Genomic DNA, 8,516 nt, shown 5'->3' with positions numbered 1-8,516 from the left:
TCCATTTTCAGTCGGAGTGCTGCCCAAATTACATCATTCTCATTCCTTCTTTATCTTGTTTTAACCGGAGTGTTGTGTCTATCATTCCTCTTCTAACCGGAGTCTCACCCAAGTGCTTTCATTTTGCCAAGTCCATATTCTACCCCTTCCATTTTCCAACCGGAGCATTATCGTAATTGATCTTTATCGTTCCTTATACATCTCGTTTCAACCGGAGTGCTTGCTTGTACTTCTTGTCCATCTTAACCATTTTTGTTTGTTTTTCAACCTACAAGGTTCTTGTAATGGTCCTTGTTCCTCTTGCTGAACGGAGTGTTGTAAATTTTGTTCACCTCCGTCGTGTCATTTTTTCAAGCTTTGCGACCTCTCAAGGTTCTTTGGTTTCTCTCGTTTATCAAAGAAGCAATTTGTTTTACCTCTTCCTCTCCCATTTTTCTCCGGTGCCATCCTAGATCTCGGGACGAGATCCTCTCGTAGTGGTGGAGTGTTGTAACGCCCCGAGACCGACGCTCCAGACGCCTTCCATATATTTCGTGTTCGGCGTGTGTTTTATTTGTGTGTTGCATTCATCATCGCATCTTTTGCATTGCATCGGCACTCTGTTGCCGTCATTGTTTTCAAACTTGCATCCGCTCGTAGTTGCCGCGTCGCCCCTTGCGTTCGTTGACCATTCTGAGTCTAACCGGATTTTCGATTCTCTCTTGTCTGACCGTTTGACCCTCTCTGCACAACCACCCAACCCCTCGCGCGCGTCCGAAAGTTGTCCCGTACCCGAACAGGTTTGTTGTTACCGTTGGATTCGGATCATCCCCAAACATCTACAAAACATCACCGTTTTCTTCATTGGACTTCCTAAACTATATTTTCTCAGCCGTCCGATTTTAATCAGATGTACCCCTTTTTTCCCTATATAAAGACCCCTAATCTAAATATGGACAAACCCTAACTTCTAGGGAGATGTCCCATCCATCCTCCTACCCGCCGCCACTCTCTACCAAATCCCCCTCGGGATCCATCGAGCCAACCAGCCACCACCGACCCTCTTCCTTGGATCCATCTCCTCTCGATCCACCTCGGGATCCCCTTCTCGTCGTTCCTCCACCCACCAAAAGGACCCCGAGCAGCCAATCCACCCCTCGCCGAGCCTCCGAGCAGCAGCCGCCTCCCCGTGCGCGCCGTCACCCGTTCGTCCCCGATGGATCCGCGAAGCCGCCCGTTCGGGACCTCGTCAGCCTCCTGCTCCTTCGCCGCCCCGCGTCCCGCGCCATGGACGCCCGTGCGAGCTTCCAGTGCCGCCTCATCCTTGCTCCACCACCATCTCAGGCAAGTTCGGCACTTCCCCGACCCATTCAGGCCAGTCCTGGCCCTTTCCCTCGTCGGATCCGGGGATTTCCCCTCGCTCCCATCTGCTGGCTGACCTCCTCTGCATCTCGTGCCAAGGAGGCAACGCTCGAGCCCTGTTCGTCTCCAGGTCGTCGTGCCTCCTCCTCCCGTCCTTCTCCTGCTCGCCTTCTCTCTGCTTCCCTTCATCTTTTCCCTCTCTGAATCCTCTCTCTGTCTTTTCCTTCTTCCAGAAACAGCAACAGCCACCGCCCTCCTTGGAGCTCCCATGGCCGACGCCTCAAACTTGTCTCCGTCGGATCCGCGCCCGCGTCCTGTTCCTGGTCGCCTCCACCTGGATCCGTTCCACCTCGCCTCGCCGTCCCCGTCCTCAAGTCCGGCCGTGGTCATCGCCCCCTGCATCCTCTGCTTCGAGCAGGAGGATGACCGCATGTCCGCGCGCGTTGACCTCCCCTGCCGCTCCTAGCTCCTGGAAGGCCCAGCCGCCTCTCCGCTTCCGGCCCGAGAGCCCGATGTGAGCAGCCACCCAAACCTGTTGCACTGTTGGGCCAGTTAGATTCGGCCCAGTTCTTGTTTTTTTCCCTCCGGCGATTTTAGTAATTATCCGAGGATTTACAGTTTTGCAGAAAAACCCTTGATGTTCATGCATTAATAATTAATGAACCGTGCAGCTTTTGTAAATAATTTATATATGAAAAATGTCTAGAATTTCATCTAGTTTAATTATATGCCACTTTCACCCATGTTAAAAATTGTTTAAAATGTTGTTTGATTAATTTTGCTCGAATAATATGTTTAAATGATTTATTTCATAACTAATTAACCGTAACTCGGATTTTAATAAACTTTATATGTAAATGGGGTAGAAAAATGCCTAGTTTAACATGGTGCACTTCATTTTGCTGTTTAACTACATTAAAATTGCGTTTATGGCAGAACAGTACCAAATCAAAATATGCACATGAGGATTTTCCGGAATTGTTGTTCGTTGTTCCGGCCTCATTTAAACTTGCCTAAATAGTTAGTTTACTTATGTTTCACCTCTTGCCATGTTTAACAACATTTAATATTGTTGGGCACATAAATGAGAGAGAACTAAATAATTGATGTGGTGTTTCGTCAATATGCAACTCGTTGCATATTGAGCTCCACTTAATTTGTACTGTTGTTTGTTGCACTTTGCCATGCCATGCCTCATTAAGCCGGACATGCATCATACTTGATTGTGCATCATGCCATGTTTCTGTGATGGTTGTTTACTATGTTGTTTGTTTCTTTCCGGGTTGCTTCTCTCGTTAGCTTCGGTTTCGTTCCGGAGTTGTGAGGATTCGTTCGACTACGTCCGTTTGTCTTCTTCATGGACTCGTTCTTCTTCCTTGCGGGATCTCAGGCAAGATGACCATACCCTCGAAATCACTTCTATCTTTGCTTGCTAGCTGTTCGCTCTATTGCTATGCCACACTACCTACCACTTGCTTATCAAGCCTCCCAAATTGCCATGAACCTCTAACATTTGTCACCCTTCCTAGCAAACCGTTGTTTGGCTATGTTACCGCGTTTGCTCAGCCCCTCTTATAGCGTTGTTAGTTGCAGGTGAAGATGGAGTTTGTTCCTTGTTGGAACATGGATTTTATGAACTCTGTTGGGATATCACAATATCTCTTATTTAACTAATGCATCTATATACTTGGTAAAGTGTGGAAGGCTCGGCCTTATGCCTGGTGTTTTGTTCCACTCTTGCCGCCCCTAGTTTCCGTCATACCAGTGTTATGTTCCTTGATTTTGCGTTCCTTACGCGGTTGGGTGATTTATGGGACCCCCTTGACAGTTCGCTTTGAATAAAACTCCTCCAGCAATTCCCAACCTTGGTTTTACCATTTGCCTACCTAAGCCTTTTTCCCTTGGGTTCTGCAGACTCAAGGGTCATCTTTATTTTAAACCCCCAGGCCAGTGCTCCTCTGAGTGTTGGTCCAACCTGTCAGTCGCCGGTGGCCACCAGGGGCAACTCTGGGCTCGCCTATCGGGATTTGTCGGCACATTCGGGCGGCTTTGCTGGTCTTGTTTTACCATTGTCGAAATGTCTTGTAAACCGGGATTCCGAGACTGATCGGGTCTTCTCGGGAGAAGGTTTATCCTTCGTTGACCGTGAGAGCTTATAATGGGCTAAGTTGGGACACCCCTGCAGGGTATAAACTTTCGAGAGCCGTGCCCGCGGTTATGTGGCAGATGGGAATTGGTTAATGTCCGGTTGTAGAGAACTTGACACTCGACTTAATTAAAATGCACCGACCGCGTGTGTAGCCGTGATGGTCTCTTTTCGGCGGAGTCCAGGAAGTGAACACGGTTTCTGGGTTATGTTTGACGTAAGTAGGAGTTCAGGATCACTTCTTGATCATTACTAGCTGGCGACCGTTCCATTGCTCCTCTTCTCGCTCTTATTTGCGTATGTTAGCCACCATATATGCTTAGTGCCTGCTGCAGCTCCACCTTATTACACCATCCTTTCCTATAAGCTTAAATAGTCTTGATCTCGCGGGTGTGAGATTGCTGAGTCCTCGCGACTCACAGATACTTCCAAAACAGTTGCAGGTGCCGATGATGCCAGTGCAGGTGACGCAACCGAGCTCAAGTGGGAGCTCGATGAAGATCTTGTTCGTTGTGTTGTTTCTTTTCATGTTGATCAGTAGTGGAGCCCAGTTGGGACGATCGGGGATCTAGCAGTTGGGTTGTCTTCTTTTATTTTGGTTCCGTAGTCGGACCTATGTGTGTATATTGAATGTTGTATGATTTCATTTAAGTATTGTGTGAAGTGGCGATTGTAAGCCAACTCTCTTTATCCCATTCTTGTTCATTACATGGGATTGTGTGAAGATGACCCTTCTTGCGACAAAACCTACAATGCGGTTATGCCTCTAAGTCGTGCCTCGACACGTGGGAGATATAGCCGCATCGTGGGCGTTACAATATATCTCACCCAAACTAACAATACCTAGATCCAGCTGTATCCATCCTTCAACACATAACCAAGAAACCTTCGGAAATCATTTACCTCAACCTTCGAAAAGCATCCGTTATACTAGTTATGGCAATACTCCCGAACTCCCGCCCTTTTATTCAAGGATTCGGATTTCTTAATCAAGTATCATTTTATTGATGGAAGCCTCTCCATCCTTTTCCGTCAATGTTCTTATCCGGTGATTTCCCAGGAACATACTAACGGAGCTTCAAGTTTATTATTCTTCGTTCTTTTTCTTCTCCGGTGGACTAAATTCAAGCCTTCAATGTTGGTCACATTCCTTTCCTTATTTCAAATGTTTTTTCGTACCGGTGCACCTCTTAATCTTCTAATTCTCGCTATTCAATTGTTCCGGAGTGATGAAGATATCTTTGAAGATTCGTGTTTCCACTCCGCATCAATTCTAACTATTTCGAGGTTGTTACCTCATTCAAGCCATTTAATTCAACCGGTGCAATCTCATTTTCAAGTAATCATTTCAACGGTGTTTCTTTTGAGTGGGCCCTAACCCACAGGTTATTTTTCCAGGATCTTACCTGACTCATCTAATTCTTTTCGGAGCTATTCCTAAATTCTTTTCGAAGTTTGACGTAAGAATGATTTATCATCAGTCATATTTCTTTCTCCAAGATCTTTCAAATTCTTTTCATCGTTGGTTCAACCTTTCTAATTTTCATCCCGGTGTATCTCAACAATTCATGGTGGTGTTTCTCGTCGTCATTCTCAACATTTGAAGACCGAAGAAGAATTTCTCTTGAATCTTGGTCCATTTTCTTGAAGATTCATGGTTCTTACTTGTTGCCATCCTCTCAAATTGTTTCCAATCGCGCAATTCTTTTCTTACCCATCCGGAGCATTTCAGAGTTGTTTTCATTTCTTGATCATCCAAAGGCCATCATTTCAGAAGATTTCTTCGTTCTAAGTTTTTCAAATGAAGTGCATGCAATGCCATGCCATGCAGTCCGTGAAGTGACTTTCCAATCTTTCTGTGTCTATTTTCAAATGGCATTGCATGCAGTGACTATACTATTCCCTTGTGCGGTTCAACCAAAATTGCGGTCACTTTGTGTGTTTGCCAAATAGCAGCGGGCAGACATCTCTGTCTGCACAAATATCAAGCAGCTAGTAAACACATACCCCACCTTGTATTTTCGGTTTAAACATGTCTCTTCCGCTTAGCATCTGTCATGTTTTGCACTGGACAATTTGATAGAGTCATGTTTTGCCCTGGACAATTTCATACTGAATTGATTTGCTTGTTCAGAGCAGAAATATAGCGCCTATTCTTCATCAGACCAAGGATATCCATGTTCGGAGTGATGGAAGAGGTGAAATCGATACAACCGAAATTGAGCATCCAATCATTGAATCCTGTCCTGCACCTCCAATGTAGATCCACCCTGCCAATAAATTCACATGCAAACCACCAGTATTACTATCTAATGACAGTACAAAAAGAGTAGCAAGATAGTAGAAAACCATGTACCTTCTTAATGAACAACTCATAGTGCCACCAATTGGATATAAAGGTTTGGAAGAAAACATGCTCCTAATGTTGAACCAGTTGGACTTTTTGTGCAGTTCCACTAAAATCGAGCATCCCTGTTTGAATAGATATTGAAAGTGTGATTACTATAAAAGTGGCACTAGTTGAAGCATAGACTCACAAATATAAGCATTCCAATTTATTAATGGGAAAAGGTAGCAAGACTGTTTCTAACCACCTGTTTGAAGGAATAAATAAGGCAACAACGGCTGATGTCAGAAAGGCATATATAGTTCTTTCTGAAAGAATGATCGATTCCTGACCTTTCCTCTTCTTTTAAGCATATTTTGTGCAGTTCAACTAAAATAAAATGCCATCACCGCCTTGACAATTCAGTGACACTGTACAAAAGGAAATGACTTAACATTACATCATGATGTCAGGTATGTAGTCGACAGGCATTAGAGACAAACTTACAGACCTCCTCCGATAACATAATGAACATTAATTTTAACAAAGGTGTGACTAGCTTTACCGGGATAATTTGAGTGAACTCTACACCCTCTGTTCCTTAATATAAGACGTTTTCGCGGTTCTGTTTAAAGTACCCAAACGTCTACTCCCTCCGTTCCTAAATATTTGTCTTTCTAGAGATTTCAACAAGTGACTACATACAGAGCAAAATGAGTGAATCTACACTCTAAAATATGTCTAATACATCCGTATGTGGTAGTCCATTTGAAATGTCTAAAAAGACAAATATTTAGGAACGGAGGGAGTAGTATTTAGAAAAACAGGTAGTAGTTTTGTTGAGCACATATCTGGGAAAGCTTGCCACACTTTATTTATGTCCATACGCTAATGCAACACCATTCAAAATTTCGAATACTACAAATATACACTAATCCAGTGGCTAGTGCAATAGTAGAGTAGTTATTTTATTACAGGGTACAGTACAATGGTTTTACTGAACAGATTTCAATAAACTCTGGCACTGGAAGATTTCTATAAGAATTAACAATACAAAATGTAAAGGTAACACGTTTCAGCATTGGTATACTAGTTGTGCAAGAGCATTAAACAAAATACAAAAGTCCGAAGGTAACTAGCATTATTAACTAATGACAGTATAAAAAAATTGCAAACCATGTACCTCCAAGGTAAATATCATTTCGAACTCGGGGGGACCTTAAAAATTGCTATCCCAATCTTGATAATCGATCAAACATAAAAACTTGATCGAACGAATCAAGAGAACAGCCGGAGGAGGAGGTGCCCATTCTTGACCTTTCCTCTTGTCTTCATAATTTTTTGTGCAGTTTAACCAAAATAAAATGACATCAGCGCCTTGGCATTTTGGTGACACTGTACAAAAAAATTAACTTATCTCATGAAAGTGAGGTATGTAATCTATAAGCATTAACAGTGCAAAAATCTGAAGGTAGTAACAAGTTTCATCATTGGTATACTGGCTGTGCAATAGCATTAGAATGCCTTAGCTGAAAAATCTTTAATACATCCACAATCAACAGCTAACCCTAAAATAATCCAGTGACATTAAATGGCATTGCTTAAATTTATCGGTGGCATTAGACTGAGTGCGGCATTAGTTAAATGTGGCATCACTTTAGCAGTAGCATTGCTTGACTTGACTGCTGGCGTTATACTAATAGCGAAAAAGTGACAATAAGAGCATGGGAGGCCCATTCGAACAGTGGGCGCACCAGTACGATGTACCTCCACGGACGCATAGAGTGGTGAGGGAGGTATGGTTGCTCAGAGCAACAAATATCCACGCAGCATATGTGGATTACGTCCCATTTTTGTTATGTTTAGCCACCTTTTTCCTATGTGAGGACAACAAACCGATCGACCTGGTCTCTCTATTGCATTGTCATGCCTTTCTACCCTTCTTCAACCAAGAGACATGAGACTCATTCCTTAGCTACTGATTTTCCCCTTTTCAACATAGATGCGGGTTCGATGCCTACTCTCTTGGACAGTACAGTCTCCCTTCCTTTCCTTATTCAACCCAGACATGGATTAGTCTGCATGAAGTAGGGTTTCCTTTAATAGTGCAAATTAAGGTTTTCGTCTGCGTGACCAGCAGAGCAGAGGACAGCAAATTGGGAAGATGGTGGAGTGGAAAAAGATCCACATGCAGCGACATGGCAGATGGGGCAATAGAACAAGGGTATGGTTCGAAAAGAGGTAGCATACCTGAGGGTCGGCGGGAAGTGGCTTGGGGACGGAGGCCATCCCGCGCGGGCGCTAGGTCTGAGAGGACGGCCTTGTCGTCAGTGCGTGACCTCGCTCACCGACGATGAGTGCGTCAACGCTGCACGTCCTTTTCTTCCCCGACGGATCTGTGACCACCGGTGAGGAGGGAGAGAGAGGTCATCTTTTTTACATCTGGAGAGAGGGTGATAGTGTGAGAAGCAAGTGGGCAGCCCTTAGCAAGAAAGCTCTGAAGCTCCAGCATATATATCTTTTTTATACTACTAGTACTAGAGGTGGAGTAGTGGTAGAGTAGTTTATATTTTCAAAACTGAACGGCATGCCATTAAAAAAATAAAGTCGAGAAATAATGCGGCACCTCGGGCCAACGCGGCCAGATCGCATTTTGCACGAGAAATTAACACCATGTTTCATTGACATGTGGTCCCGTTCCAA

At 44.2% G+C, this 8,516-nt stretch overlaps 1 long non-coding RNA gene across 1 annotated transcript; it reads right to left on the bottom strand.

Moving 5' to 3' along the window:
- Positions 1-5,865: 5,865 nt before the first annotated feature.
- Positions 5,866-7,463, bottom strand: LOC141041959 (uncharacterized). The gene is made up of 3 exons (XR_012203733.1): positions 6,997-7,463; positions 6,082-6,244; positions 5,866-5,959 (listed from the first exon to the last, which is right to left on the bottom strand). It is a non-coding gene; the product is annotated as an uncharacterized lncRNA (long non-coding RNA).
- Between the last annotated feature and the right edge of the window lie 1,053 nt (positions 7,464-8,516).

This window comes from Aegilops tauschii, chromosome 2 (assembly GCF_002575655.3).
Source record: "Aegilops tauschii subsp. strangulata cultivar AL8/78 chromosome 2, Aet v6.0, whole genome shotgun sequence".
NCBI lineage: Eukaryota > Viridiplantae > Streptophyta > Magnoliopsida > Poales > Poaceae > Aegilops > Aegilops tauschii.
This window is presented reverse-complemented; position numbering and strand designations above follow the sequence as displayed.